Source organism: Solanum stenotomum, chromosome 7 (assembly GCF_019186545.1).
Source record: "Solanum stenotomum isolate F172 chromosome 7, ASM1918654v1, whole genome shotgun sequence".
In the NCBI taxonomy this organism is placed as follows: domain Eukaryota; kingdom Viridiplantae; phylum Streptophyta; class Magnoliopsida; order Solanales; family Solanaceae; genus Solanum; species Solanum stenotomum.
Genome location: NC_064288.1, coordinates 14,494,419 through 14,511,258, shown reverse-complemented (window position 1 = coordinate 14,511,258; position 16,840 = coordinate 14,494,419). Strand labels below are relative to the sequence as shown.

At 33.3% G+C, this 16,840-nt stretch overlaps 2 protein-coding genes across 3 annotated transcripts in view; both read right to left on the bottom strand.

The window, feature by feature from the left end:
* Nucleotides 1–16,840, bottom strand: part of LOC125870580 (peptidyl-prolyl cis-trans isomerase FKBP15-1-like) — a 1,082,853-nt gene that overhangs the window by 754,164 nt on the left and 311,849 nt on the right. The gene's annotated exons all lie outside the window — the stretch shown is intronic.
* LOC125870566 (U-box domain-containing protein 9) overlaps nucleotides 1–16,840 on the bottom strand; it is an 841,044-nt gene that overhangs the window by 525,603 nt on the left and 298,601 nt on the right. The window lies entirely within an intron of this gene.

Genomic DNA, 16,840 nt, shown 5'->3' with positions numbered 1-16,840 from the left:
GGGTAGGGTGAAAAAGTGAAATTTTAAAGTCGAAAATATTTTTTAAAAATAAACTTTAATTTTTTTGGGGGGTGGGGAGGCTGGTAGGGGAGTGTAAAAAAAATTAAAAATTAAAATTAGAAATATCTTTTAAAAATAACTTTTAATATATTTTTTTGGGGGGTGGTGGTAGGGGGCCTGGGGTTAGGGGTGAGGGTGGGGTAAAAAAATTGAAGTTAAAAATATTTTTAAAAAACAAGCTTTAAATTTATTATTTTTTATGGGGGTTGGTTGGGGGGCTGGTTTGAGGGTAGGGACAAAATAAATTAATTTTTTCAACTAAAAAAATTGTAATTTGAAGTTTGAAGAGAGTTTTGGAAAATGTTTTCCTTAAGTTTTTGAAGGAAAGTCATTTTCCTTAAATTTGAGAAAAATGAGTTGATTTGGAAAACATTTAACCCAACCAAACATGAGAAAATTGGAAAACATTTTCTGTTTACCGTCAAAATCACGATTAGAGTCAGTTCGGATAAAAGGAAGAATCCAATCCCCTTCTTCCTAATCTTATTGGCCTTACAGCGGGCCTAAGAGCAAGGAAGTCTCAACTCCCCAATCCCCCAGGGTGAGGGGTGAACCTTCTGTCTGATTCAATCTCATCTATTGCTGCTTTCGAATCGGCTGAACGAGTTCATACCAAACACACCCTAAATCTTTATAGATTGAGAGAAAATCTCTAAGACATTTAACCAAATTTTAGAGAAACTCATTTAAAACAATTTGTGATCGATAACTTTCATAGACTTTTATTTTACAACAATTGCTTAATCTCAAAACATTAAATATGACTGTTACACAATTCAAATACATCATATCACATTCTTCTTAACTAATTAATCACTTTTAGTATTTTCATGAAGGAACAAGGTAATTTAGACATTTCAAAAGGGCGGTGTAACATCCTTTCCCCCTTAGAAACATTCTTCCTTGAATGAAAAGTTAGAGTCACGTGGTTAAGTCCTTAGGAGTTGCCAAAATTTTGATAGAGTCTTCTCTATAAACATGACTAACCAAAACCTTAAATGTAGAAAGTCCAACCTAGGCGTTTCATAAGATGACACAAATAACTAATAGCATAAATAATAATGTGTAACTCCCACAACTTCTAAGTAAAGATTTGAACCATTCTTCGTATGTGTATAGGTCCAAATCCCTTGATTTCTATGTTTTATATGCATGTTAAGGTTCATTAATAGGTTCATAAGAAACCTTTAACACAAAGCCAAGTTCAAAGCATTTCTATCGACTAAGTTTTCGCATGAGTTCATATAAGGGTAAACTAAAAATGATCATATCTATTGAAAAATTAAGAGTTAGGTGGCCGATAAAATTAAAGAACTATGAGTTTTCTTTCCAACATCGTTGACCATTCATCAATATGAGTTCAGAGTAAACTGTTATAACTTTTTATCCAGAGGTGTTGCCTATTCCACGACCAAGTCCGCATCATAGAGAAGAAACGGAACAACGGAACTCACCGTTCACTTGAATTAAATTTCATCTTCCAGCTTTGTGGTACATAGCCAATGCAGAGTTGTACTCAAAATTCATGTGTTCTTTTTATTTTTAGGGTATTTTTGTCCTAAACCTTTGGGAAGTTATCTAAATGACCCTAAACATGTAAGGAATCAGTTAATTTCAGCATTAAACCCTCTCTTTCTCTCCTAAACTTCAATGCTCAAGAATTCTTCAAGAAACACCAAGTTAAGGGCTTCATCAAGGTAAGTTATTCCAAGAATTTTAGAACTTTCCAATTCAAATTCCTTCATTTATTCACAGATTATTAATAGAAATCTTATGTGACACCCTGAGCCTATATCCTGGGGATGGCCGACACTCGAAAATCATTATTGGTCCCAAGCGAACCCTTGTTCAACTGACTGAGCGGAAAGCTAAACACTTATGTGAAAGCTTAAAAGGGTGCACATTTAGAATCATTTAATCAAACTTAAAATGTCTCAATTGTACTTGTGCACAAGTCTGAAGATAACTCTAAATATGAATAGTAATAATGTTCTAAGCATTTAAATATTAAAGACTGAACTGACTCACTAATTAACTTGTGCATGAAGCGTCTACTAAACTGAGATAGGTGTCAAGACAAGATTCACGACTATTTAAATAATAGCTAAGTGGGTGTTTGTATTGACTTATTTTCAGTGGATTTTGGCTTTTAAGCTATTTTTTCGTTTTGGAAGTGTCAGGGGTAACACAAAAAGTGCTTAAAAGGCACCTTTTTAAACCTGAAAAAGTACAACAACAAAAAAGCCAAATGTCAAAAGTTGGGTGTTCCAAACTTATGACTTTTGACTTTTAACTTGTAAGTCATTTAAAACACTTAATCCAAACAACCCCTAAGTGTCTAATAAAATTGAAAGACATAAATGAAGAGGAGCCCCCCGAAATCAAGAAGGTCTCACCAAAAACTGATGGATGGAAGATCTCAACGAAACGCTCGTTGTCGATCTTGAACACCTGTATCTGTTTATGATGCAACATTGAATGCCGTCAGTACATGGAATATACGGTATGTAAAATGGCTGAATGAAACATCAACTAACTGAAATACATATGTTGTAAGGGAACTAAAACTAACTCAACTGAAAATAAATCATATAAGTTAAATGAAAACAAGCAAAGCTTTACAACTAGTATAATTCAATATATCAAAGACTAAAATAGTACACTTTACATTTCTTGTGGAGTTTTTCTAACTGACAACCATCACTATGAGTCTTGTGATGATATAATATCTTGCCCACGTTTTCAAAGTCATCCAATAATTTGACAGGGAAAGGATGAAATAAACTTATAGATCCATATCTAAGCCCTTACCAGGAGATGTGTGGAGTCGTCCGAATCAACAAAACGATCATATCCTACGGTTGCGGTGTTAGGGAGTTTGGGTTATCTAAACCATTATCCAACTCGGTGCTCTGTATTGAGTTAATACTCAAAATTACTTCTTTGAAATCATATTAAACTTTTCTTTGACTAAAATGTAACACCCCATACATTTCAACATGTATACGATTAAGTTAATACTGATGAAAGTATTTAAACTCGAGAAGTAAGGTGGTTATTAAGCTTAAATTTTAGAGTTGAGTGTTAACTTTCATTTAAAAGATTAGAATTTGGAAAATGAGATAAAATAAGTGAGGTGCTTGCTTGACTAAATTAAACTAGTAGGTGACAAGTATGGGCATCACCTACTTAGACTTTTTGACCAACTTAATAAGAGTAAGTAGCTGCATCACCTGCCATAGCTATAGATTTAATAAGAAGAGGTAGTTGTATCACCTAGTTTGACATATGAGCAACTTAAAAATGGCCAAGTAGGTGGATCACCTACTTGGCAATTTGTGGAAAAAAATGAAGAAGATAGAGGCGGTGGAGTGCCAACAATTATAGGGTCATATTTGGCTCATTTATATCTTAGTTCTTGCATAGGAAAAAGGGAATTTATCTCCAGCACTCTCTTTTTCTCTCAATGATTGTCACAACTACCTCAAAAATACTCCATGGATTCTTGAAGAAACCCTCCTAATTTCCAGCTAAGGTAAGTAGAAACCTTATGGTTTAGCTTGATTGTCCCAAGAGATTTCATGTTTTTCATGTTTAAATATGGTGCAGACCTTTCCCTAAGTTGTCTACTCATGTTTTCTTTGTTATTAAGAGAGTTTCTCTTTTTATTTTGTTCAAGTGTGAAGGGTGATTAAAACTATTGAAGGAGTACAATGGCTGAATGAAACATTGACTAACTAAAATACATATGTTGTAAGGGAACTAAAACTAATTCAACTGAAAATTCATGTAAGTGAAATGAAAACAAGCAAAGCTTTACAACTAGTATAATTCAATATATCAAAGACTAAAACAGTACACTTTACATTTCTTGTGGAGTTTCTCTAACTGATAACCATCACTATGAGTCTTGTGATGATATAATATCTTGCTCACGTTGTCAAAGTCATCCAATCATTTGACAGGGCAAAGGATGAAATAAACTTATAGATCCATATCTAAGCCCTTACCAGGAGATGTGTGAGGAGTCGTCCGAATCAACAAAATGATCATACCCTACGGTTGCGGCGTTAGGGAGTTTGGGTTATCTAAACCATTATCCAACTCGGTGCTCTGTATTGAGTTAATAATCAAAATCACTTCTTTGAAATCATACTAAACTTTTCTTTGACTGGAATTTCTTTCTAAAACCGATGATGCTTTCTTTAAAACTATTTATGATCTTACAGTGAAACTAATAAATTTAGAATGCTTAATGTTTCCTTAAAAATCGTCTTAAATGATAGCTTAAATACTTGAAACATACTTTGAGTCTGCAGCATTGCATGAAAGTAAAATTACAAAAGCTTTCTAACAATTCCTTGTTAATTAGGGTTCATGTTATAAAATAGGCATGAACAACAATCAAAGATCAGAAATACCTGGAGAACTACAATCTCAATGATAAGAGTCAGAAATCAATGATATGGAAGTAAAGTCAGTTCAAATTCATAAAACTTGGGTAAAACACTTTGTTCTAATCTCACTAACTACATTCTAGATGTAGGGCATGAGGAAGGACTTACTTCATCACTATGATAGCTTAAATACCTCGGAGAACAAGAGTTCCTGAAAAATTTGATGGAGATGCTTGAAATCGTAGGTTTACTTCTTGACTCTTGTTCTAAATTTTGGAAAAGATTATGAGAGTAATTTGGACGCATAATAATGATAAGGACCTTAATTGGGTCCCAAACATTGGGGTTTACGCTTAGAAGGGGGTAAGGAAAGACTTAAATAGCCCTTCTAAAAAAATGATAGAGCCGCCTACGAGGGCTTTCTATGGGCCATAGAAGTCATACTAGAAGACATGCAAGATTTTCTGATGTTTTGGCTAACTGATGCTTTTACGGGTTGTAAACGATTTTACATCCATATCTATAGTTCTTAGATCCTTATTCAGATTGTTGAAGGTTTTGTAAAATGAAACTTAATTCCTTTTGTTTCATTAGACACTCTACGGTCTATAGATCCTTTCACAGGATGTAGAATGGTTCATAAAATCCATACTTAAAACTAAAGTCTCAGTAGTTTGATCTATGAGACCATCTACGGTCCATAGATTCTTTTATGGTCCATAGATTCTTTTATGGTCCGTAGATCTGCTCAAATAAACAAAATTTCTGCAGACTCTAAATTTTTTCTAGATTTTCCGGGTTTGATCTGAACTTGTAATTTTTCTGAGGTCTTACAATATATATATATGTTGGTATCATTCTTCCTCAAATGATGACCAAACTAGGAAAACACACAAGACACGAATACAATGCACAAACTGAAAGACTCACAAACAAGTTGAGATATTGAACCTGAATAATGAAAGGACTATTACCTCTAATATCATAACTAGGAGGGATGAACAGATGAAGGCATCTATATTTCATATCCTATTCGGCTTCCCATGTAGCCTCTTCAATAAACTGGCTCCTCCATAGAACTTTGACTGGTGCAACCTCTTTAGTCCTCAACTTGTGAACCTGTCTATCAAAGATCTAAACTAGAATCTCTTTATACCTTCACACCAATACTTTTTATGCACACAATGAGTGAATGATCGATCACCTATGAACTTCTTAAGCATGGATATGTGAAACACAGGCTGGACCGCCGCTAATTCTATTGGTAGCTCTAACTCATAAGCTACTTTTACCAATCATTTTTGATATATGGTATGGGCCAATATAGCGGGGAGTGATCTTCTCTTTGTTCTCAAATCTCATGACACTCTTTATGGGTGAAACCTTCAAGTAAACCTAATAATTCACCTCAAATTCTAAGTCTTTATGCCTAACATCAGTATAAGACTTTTGGCGGCTTTGCGCAATTTTCAACCTTTCTTGAATAGTGTTGACCTTCTACAAGGTCTGGTGAACTAAGTTTGGCCCAATTAACTTTGTTTCACTAACTTTGAACCAACCAATCATATATCTACATCTTCGCCCATAAAGGTCCTCATATGGAGCCATCTTAAAACTGGAGTGGTAGCTATTATTGTACACAAACTCTATGAGAGGCAAGTGTCATCGCAATTGCCTTTGAAGTCAATAACACAATCCCTCAACATATCCTCTTGAGTCTAAAATGTACACTCTGCTTGACCACATGAGGGAGGAAAACGGTATTGAGATTCACCTTCAAACCCAAACCTTTGTGAAATAACTTCCAAAATTAGGCGGTGAACCAAGAACCCCTATCTGAAATAATGGAAAATGGAACTCCATGGACTCCGACAATCTCACAAATGTACAATGTGGCGTAATCCTCTACTAAATTAGTAGTATTTACCAGGAAGAAATGAGCCGACTTGGACATCTGATCTACAATTATCCAAATTGAGTCATGCTATCGATGAGATCACGGTAAGCTAGTAATAAAATCCATATTGATCATCTCCCAACTTTCACTCAAAGAGAGCTATATTTTGATCCATTCCTGATTCCACCTAGCTTATGGTGTTCAACTTTAACCTATTGACAATTCTTACACATTGCCACAAAATTTGCAATATCCTTCTTCATGCCACTCCACAATAAAATTCTCTCAAGTCATCGTACATCATGGTAGAACTTGGATGAATCGAATACCTAGAATATGAGCCTCTATCATAATTCTATCTCTGAGAGAATCCATATTTAGAACACATAACCTGCCTTGGTACTTTATTACAATATCTCTCTTTGTTCAAAAACCATCTCCTTATATTTATGAACTTCTCCCTTTAACTGAAGTAGGATGGGGTCTTTGTCCCACTTCTCCTTCAGTTTTGTCACTGGGATGATTCAGCTCCATTTTGGACAAGAACACGACCTTTATCCGAGTCTAAAAGGCACACTCCCAAATGTGCAAGTATATGTACTTCCTTGGACAATTCCTTCTTTCCCTCCTCCACACGAGTGGTACTGCCCATGGATAATTAGTTCAAGGCATCAACAACAATATTGGACTTATTTTGATGGTACAAAATATTCATATCATAATCCTTAAGCAACTCTAGCTATTGTTGTTTGTATGAGGTTCAACTCTTTCTAACTGAAGACAGTTTGGAGGCTCTTGTGATCAGTGAACACATTAACTTGAACACCATAGCGATAGTGTTGTCATAACTTAAGTGCAAATACTACCGCTACCAACTCGAGATCGTGAGTCGGATAATTTCACTCATGGATTTTAAGTTGTCTGAAAACATATGATATAACCTTACCATTCTGCATCAACACAGAATCAAGTACCACTCTGGACGCATCACAATACACAACAAAACCTTTTGTATCCTCGGGTAGGGCCAACACTAACACATAAATTAAGTGAGTTTTAAACTGCTGAAAGATTCTCATAAGCTTCAAACAATTCAAACTTAGTTTTCTTTTGAGTCAACTTAGTCAAAGGATAAGAAAGCAATAAAACTATTTCTATAAACCTTCTATAATAATCAGCTAAATCAAAGAAACTCCTAATATCAGTTAGGGATGTGAGTCTGGGTAAGTTCTTCACTGCCTTTATTTTCTGCGAGTTAGCCTGGATACCTTCACTAGAAATGATATGACCTTGGAAAACCATAGACTTTAGTTAAAATTCACAATTTCAAATATTGGTGAACAAATCACAGTCCTTTGAGAGTTTGGAGAACTATTCGGAGATGATTGGCATGATCCTCCTCACTTTGGAAGTAGATATGGATGTCGTTGATGAATACAATAATAACATATCCAAGTACTGCTTAATGACTCTGTTCCTAATATCCATAAATGCTATAGGAATATTAGTCAAACTGAAGGACATATCAAGGAACTCGAAGTGATCATAACAAGTCCTGACGGTCATTTTTGGGATGTCACTTTCTCTCACTTTCAACTAATGATAGCCAGATCTGAGGTTTATTTTAGAGAAACAAGTAGTATCCTAAAGTTGGTTGAACAAGTCATTATGGGGATACTTATCCTTTATGGTGACCTCGTTCAACTGACGATAGTCGATACACATCCTAAGGGAACCATCTTTCTTTCACACAAAAAGGACATAAGTTGTAACACCTCAGAAATTGGAAAGTCAAATTTGGAAAGGGAAGGTCTCATTTTGGCTACTGCCTCGGGTCTACGAGACCCATCTACAATTTGTAGAAACATCTATGAGTCGTAGATGACATCCGTAGGAACTAAGTTGAGATTTGGGAAATTCAAATTTTTTAAGTTTGACCTACAAGTAGCCAGGATGGGCCGTAAGATGGTTTTGTAGAAAGGTTCTACACTTAGTGAAATTTTGCACTCGAAGTTGAGGACTACATACGGGGTCTACGGACCGTAGAATGAACGACAAATCGTAAAAAGGTCTCATGGGAAATGATTGAATTTTTGGATTTCTGAAGTTGATTCTATGGTTGACCAGTTCGAACAGTAGAAAGTTCTACGGATCATAGGTTGAAACCGTAAGCCTATCTAAAAGCTTTTAATGAAGGGTGTTTTGGTATTTTTCCTACCTAGTTAACCCTTATATTATGTTATTTTGGACCTATAGCTACTCATATAACTTATTTTCAATTTCTAATTCTATCCAAACCCTCTCATTCTCTCAAATCCTCAATTCACATCCATATTCATGTTCTCCAATTCTCTCTCAAGTTCAAGAAAAAATCTAGGGTTTCAAGCTTCAAGTATCCTTTTTCTCCATTGCTTTTGGGATTTGTTTATCAATGTGTATGAGAATTCATAAATGGGTTCTATTCATCCATTAAGTCCCAAAATATCTCAATTCTCCAAATTCAAATTCACCTTAATTGCTTAGGATTTCATGTAATCTCCATGGGTCTTACTTGATATTGATTTAATTGTTCAATTTAAAACTTCATATGCACGTTTTAAACTACATGATTCATGTTTGATTTCTACAAAGTTCGTGCATTATTTATGATTTTGATTATGAATTTATGAATATATGGATTTATGAAGGAAGCTATAAACTTATGAATGATGATTTATGAAAGCCATGCATGATTTATGGTAAACAATATTTTATGAATTGAGGTTGCTTTAATACAAGCATCAATGAAATTGTGAAAGGTTTTCTCACATATTAAGAAATCATGACTTGGTGAAAGGTTTTCTCACACATGCATGATTCATGATTTAAGAAGCTACTTTATGATGATTTAAGATTCGATTGATAACTTAATTGTACTATTCCATGTATGATGATATGTTTATGAATATGACTATGCTATTGAAATTTTTACTTAGAATCGAGAGAACTTGTGATGGAGGCTTAAATAAGGTAGTCTTTAGTAGTAACCTCTAGTTCCAAACTATATGCCCCAAAGGATTGTCTTGAATAACCTAGCTAGTAGATACATAAATAGCATATGAATGAATGATAGAGAGTTCTATCGTGACAAGTAGACTGTCCCTTCTTGGTGTGGGAGTTACATAGAATTCCATGTTAAAGCTCGCATGGTCTATTGTCGGTTAAAGAAAATATCCTACAAAATGAACTTAGTTTATATTCAAAAGTTTTATGAGGATTTTCACTATGATTTAAGATGCATTGACCATTTACATAATTTATGATTCATCCTTAAAGATTTTACTATGTTTTACATTGGTCATGTATATCATGTTTTCCATTATGTCCCCATATGGTTATTTTTACATTCTTATGCATATCCCTCATACATATTATATTTCATGTACTAATATATACTTATTCCTACATTGTCTCATAATATAGGGTTCAACGATTCCTCTCCTCCCACTCGTGGCTAGATACAGATTACAACCTATTTATTTGGATTGGTGAGTCATCATACTTCAAGGGCAAGACCATGAAGAATTTACTTGTTAATGCCATTTACTTTTGCGACTTGTATATGGTGTATGGGTTACATCCCAATCATTCATTTGATGTATTAGATTGACTTGTCAAGACTATGAGTGTACTTCTACTTTTATGCCAAACTCTTTTATCATATAAGATTTTCTACTTTTGTCTATTATGTTGTGTTATATGTATGTCAAGTGGATTGTGTAGGGCCTCTCGGGGTCTTATATGTCATGTCATGCCTAGGGTATACTGTGGGTCGTAATAGGGGCACCCCTAGGTGAGACACTAAGTTTGATGAAATCTTTATCAAGGAGATCCTTCGACTGCTCTTTTAAATTTTCAAATATATGGGGCTATTCTATATGCAGTAATAATGAAAGGTTGATCATCTAAAAGGAAACCAATCTAAAAGTCTATCTCTCTGTCGGGAGGGCTTTGGGAGATTGTCAGGAAAGACTTCTGAAGCTCATTCACGATAGGAATTGACTGAAAGGGTGGGGTCTCAACACTAGAATCTTTAACACTGACTATGTGATAGATACACCCTTGGAAACTAACTTTCTAGCCTTAATGTATGAGATGAAATGACATGCAAGCACTCCTAAACTACCTTTCCATACTAGTACTAACTCGCTTGGAAACTGAAACTTTACTATTCGAGTCCTACAATCAATTGAGGCATAACAAACATATAGTAGTCCATGCCTAGAATGACATCAAAATCCACCATATCTAACTCAAATAAGTTAGTTGTAGTGTCTTTATGATGAGTTGAAATGGTGCAAATTCTATAGATTCTCTTAGAAAGAATAGACTCACTAACAATAATAGAAACACTATAAGTTCTAGAAGTTGTTAGGGGCCAATCCCAAATTTCATGGCTATATAAAGAGTCACATAATATAAACTAACACTTAGATCAATCAAAGCATAAACATCTAAGCAGAAGACTTTTAGAATACCAATAATGAAATCTGGAGAGTTTTCATGATCATGTCGACTAGACATAGGATACAGAAGGTTTGAACCTTCACTTGTTCCTGATGTAGCACCCTTTTGGGAAACCATACCTGCTAGAGCTAATGATGAAGATAGGGCCCTAGTGCCCCCATTACCTTTCTTCCAGATTGGGTAATCTCTTAGAAAGTGAACAAAATGCCTATACTTATAACATCCACTTGCTTCACGGCACTCCGCCTGGTGGGGCCTACCACACTTGACACAAGGTGGTTCCGAGTAGATCTTTGTGCCACACTACCTTGTGACTGGAACCTGCACCTTGAAATTTTGATTCGTCTAAAACCTCTGATCATTTTTGTTCCCGGTGCAACAGGTGCACTCGCTAATGAATGTGCATGTCCCGATGACCTCTTCTGGAAGAAAGAATTGTTACCATTTATGTTTCTCTATTGATAGGGCTCATGACCCGCTGATGCTGCCTTCTTACTCTGGTGCTCTTTGCTATCCTTCTGCTTTATCTTTCTCAACCTATTGATCATGTACCATGAGTCTACAGATGTCCATGTAAAAAATCAATAATGTAGCATTGCATTCCTTCTTAACATGTTTTTCCTAATCTAAAGACAAACTTCCTTATCCTAGATCTCATATCCAGGACCATCTCTGGAGCATAGTAGGATAGTTGAATGAAGTTGAGACCATACTCTTTCACACTCATCCCACCTTGCTTCAGATTCATGAACTCTTCCACCTTCGCCTCTCTCAGCTCTTGAAGAAAGAAATGGTTCAGGAATACTTCCTCAAAATCTTCCTCTATAGCTAGATCAACATCCTCAACAAGGCCTTTCTCCCACTGATTATACTAAATGTTCACTACATCCTTGAGTTGATACGTAACGAGTTCTACTCCTCAATCTCAGTAGCATGCATCACCTTTAAAATCTTTCACATCTCATCAATAAAGTTTTAGGATCCTCTTCTACTTCGGGCCCTATGAACACTAGTGGGTTCATCCTGAAAAAGTCCTTGATTCTTGTCACGACTGGAAATTCTTGTGAACTAGAATTAGTGATTGTAGTGATCTTACAGCCTGACTCAAAGCAACCAACTAGGTGAGCATCTGAATCATTATTGTAAACTATGCCTCAAAATTAGTACAGGGACACTAAGCATCATATGGTTGTGGAACCTGGACTATGTTAACGGGCACAAATTGAACCCTAACACTTTCACCCTAATTTGTCGAGTGAGCTCTATTTAGGGTCTGCATTCTAGTAGTTGGAGGAAGATTGCTTGCATTGGTTTCGGTGGGAACCTTAGTGCATGCGACATTTTTTTGACCGGTATTACACTTTGGAGGCATGATCTTAAATACGCTAATGCACGAGTTAGAAGAAACTTTGATAGAGTTAAGCTTTATCACACGAACCAGACTATGAAAGAATGGTAGTACTTCCTAATGTTCTGTAACCTCTCTATTATAGATGTAGTGCATTTTACACTTATAAAATGGACTCTACTAGACACAGTTTCATAGACATTCTAGTACACTTGAACTTTGTGCTCTGATACCATATTTTTCATACCCTAAGCGTGGACGGCACTTGGTAACCATTGTTGGTCCCAAGACAACACTTTACCTAGCTGACTACTAAGCACATGACTAAACACTTATGCGGAAGCATAAAATGATGCACATCTAGAATCATTTAATCAAACTTAAAAAGTCTCAATTATACTTGTGCTCAAGTCTGAAAATAACTCTGAATATAAATAGTAATAATATTCTAAATATTTGAATATTAAATACTGAATTAATCACTAGCTTGTCCATGAAGCTTCTATTAAATTGAGTTATGTGCCGAGATAAGACCCACAACTACCTGATTAATAACTAAGTGTCTAATAAAACTAAAATACATAACTGAAAATGAGCCCTCTGAAATCAAGGTTGTCTCACCAAAAACTGATAGAGGGAAGATATCAACGAAGTGCTTATTGTCGATCCTGGACACCTGTATTTGCATCATAAGATGGTGTAGCATTGAATGACGCCAGTATATGAAATATATGGTATGTAAAATAGCGGAATGAAACATCGACTAACTGAAATACATATGTTGTAAGGGAACTAAAACTAACTCAACTGAAAGTAAAGCATGTAAGTGTAAAAGGCACCTTTTTAAAGCTGAAAAAGTACAACAAAAGAACAATTCTTTGATAATGAGTGAACTTAATAGTTAGAACTGGTAATTTAGTGACTGCAGTAATTACATCTTAGCATGTTGACCCTATAGATGCATAAATAAAGAGTCAGTCTAGAAGTGATGATGTTTGTAAGAAGTCTGGAGTTAAAAGATTATGCTTGAATGAGTAAATCTCGAATATAATCATGATTAAAGTGTTTATATAAATCAAATTTGTGAGTAATCTTGTCCAATTAGCATTGACGTGAATAAAATGAGTTGTTCGAAATGAACAAAATATCTAAGTGTGTGGTGGTGATCTGGGTGTATTTATGCATCTAAATATCGAATTTTATCCATAATTTAATTAAGTTCTGAGTATAATGATCTTATGAATATCCATATTTTTATTGAATATTTATTGTGATACACTAATAGATATGGTTAGGATTATTTTAGGCTAAAAGCAACAAGAAAACACTCAAAAAAATGAATAAGAGTGCAAAACAAAGTGTTTCAAACTAAAATGCAGCCAAATAAGTTGTAGAAAAGGAGTTTGTGGTGCGAGGTTGCCTACACTGCGTTGGACCTCGTGCCACACCTGTCTCAGACCAAGATTTAGAGACTTAATTTTTTTGTGACTATTTTGCGAAATACGAAGGAGGCTGGAGTATGACATGGAACCCACACTGCAACATCTTGTGTAACACAATGTGGTCTGCACCGCATCCCCTAGTATTGTCGGACTGAAATTGACCAAAGTTAAAATAGAGTTTAATTCGAATTTGAATTCTGACCATGTTGTTATATATATGTCATTAAGGTGGCGTTTTAAAGGTAACAGATTATTAGTAAAAAAATATGAATTAGATATAGAAGTTAGGGATTACTCATAACATAGAAGATCCATTGTTCTTCAACTTTTAGGATTTGTCATGGATTCTTAGTAGAATATTGTGGAATGAACAATATTCTCTTGCAAGAGTTGCATTAATCAAATGTGTTGTTTTCTTTCATTTACATTAATGTTCTTTAATAGTTTAAATTATAATTGTTATTGCTTACAATTAGTATTGAGTAGCTAAACTAATAATTAGGGTTAGGAAACTTAGAGTAGGAATGATGATAATACATTATTTTTACATTAAAATCTTATCTTGAAGGGGTGATCATTGTGTATTGAGGTTCTTTCGTATTGATTGTTTTTTTAATGATTACAAACATTAAGAACTCATTCGTATTATGACTTGCTTGACAAAAGAAGTTAAGAATAGGAAAAAGCTTCATTAAGAGGGATTTTGGATCTACCAACCTCCATCTAATTGCTTGATCTAGAGATAAGATAGAATAACTAAACTGAGACTTTTGATGAATGATCAAATTAATTCGACACCCAAGAGTTGACAATCGATATTCTCTTAATTTGGTCAAGAAACTTTAGGAGACATATAGATTCGTCAGTTTTGCACAATGAACACAACTGAATAAGTTGGTAGTAATTTATCTGTTTGAGTTTTGACATCTTATAAGTGTAACCTTAGTTCATCTTTTATTATTAATCAAAATTCAAATGTTAAAGTAATTAATAGTTTCCCACTTAATTCTCAACCTCGATAGTAGTTACTAATATAATTTTATCAGTAAATTATAAAGATCTATAACAATGGTATTTGTGGGATTCAAGCTTGACCTAATTAGCAATGATGGAGCCAAAATTTTTATTAAGGGTGTTCAAGAATAATGGTGTGTGGCTATCAAAATAAAACAAAAAAATATTGTGCTATTTGGAGTACTCGAAACTCCTTCATTCAAATGGACACACATTATCACTGCGCCAAAGGTATAAGTTTGTTAAGGATGTCCAACTTTAAATATATATCCATTAAATGTAAAATTTGAAATATATATACAACGTAATTTTCATACGAAGAATATCCCGTTGGACATCCTAAAGTGGCTGTAGCTACGCCACTGCTAATTAGGTTACTATATTTTAACATCAATCGTTATAATTCCAATTTAAGAGTGAACTTTAGGCGACATCAGTTTCCTCAATTCTTATGTCATTTTACCCCAAAACAACTACCTTCACAAAAATAACATGAATTAGCCAAATATATCATAATCAACATAAATTATATGTATTTATTACGAATTCATTTTAATTAAAACATGGTACAAATATGGATAAAATAGTGTGAAAAGACGTGTAAATATACCTAACATAAATTATTATGGAAATTAAAACATGATACAAATATGCATAAAATAGTGTGAAAAGGCGTGTAAATATAACTAACATAAATTATTATGGAAATTAAAGAGAAATTTTCAAAAATATACTATCCAACTTAAAGCATTACGCCATGTAGTCTAATATGCAATATTAAACCTGAAAAAAATATTATATTTAATGTATCAACCTTGTATAAAAATGTATAATAATGTATAAAAGTATTTATACCCAAATATAAACTGAACCTAATATAATGTTATAAAATATTTTATATTAAATTATGTGGTGTAAATAATTTCAAGTAAATCTAGAGCGTAATTTTCCCAAATAAAAGAAGATATTCGTCTATGTACTTCAAATTTAAGGTCCTACTAATTTGTGTTTTTAATTATACCACCATAATTTTCACATTTGTAAGCTTTTCAAACATTATGCAAAACCACATCACTTTTCCAAACACTTTTGTTTTCCATTTTATCATAACAAAATCAAAAGTAATGTGCGGTGACGTGCTTTATTTACTTAACAATTAACAATCACAATTTCAGCTTTTCATTTAGGGTTGTTTGGAAAGTCACTCTGGTAATTGAATTTAATATAATTATATTATCTGGTGTGTTTGATTAGTCATGTAATTATTTGGTCAGCAAGTAATTGAATGGAATTGACAGGAGATAATTACACTATCTATTTCTCAGGATGGAGTTGTGAAATGTTGATAATTCCAATTTACATGGTGTAATTACAAATTTATTATTTTTTATTTATATTTATTATTTTTTCGTTTTAGTTTATTTTTATTTCTATTATTTTAAATTCTTTTTTTATTTTTATTATTCTAAAAATTTTGATTTTGATTTTGATTTTATATTATTTATATTTCATTTCTTTCTCATTCTCGACATTTGCTTCACGTGATTTCATGCAACTTTTTGTATCATCTATTTTTTATGGCATGTTTATTTTTTTCATTAGCATAATTTTGTTAGTATTCTAATTTTTAAACTAAAGCAGAATTAATTGTTGAGTAAGGTTATAGACTTACATTTTCCTTTTCTTTTAAATCATATTCATGTATGTTATGTTGAAATTTAACATAAAAGTATTATGCTAAATTTTTGTTTTGAATTTAGAACTTATGTTATATTTTCAGTTTCATTTGTTTTAGTAGTATTGACTTGAGATTTCACATTGCAAGTCATTTATTTTTTAATTAAACTTTGATAGATTATATTTTTGTCAAATATTTTAATAATTTATGACATTTTATTATAATTTTAATCTTTTTATCAAATATGTATTTCATGATGTTCATAGAAATCTTGTACTTTTAGTTTTTATGATTAATTCAATTGAAATATACTAATTTGAAAAATATAATTCAATTAATTTTTTCATAATATTAGTTAATAACATATGTTTATTAATTAATATATATTTAAAAGACAATATATATCTTTAATATTTAATTTTTAATACCATTTATAATGTTTTTTATTTGTCTAATATAATTCAAGCAGACCCTTAATCTTCTACAGTCATGTAGAAA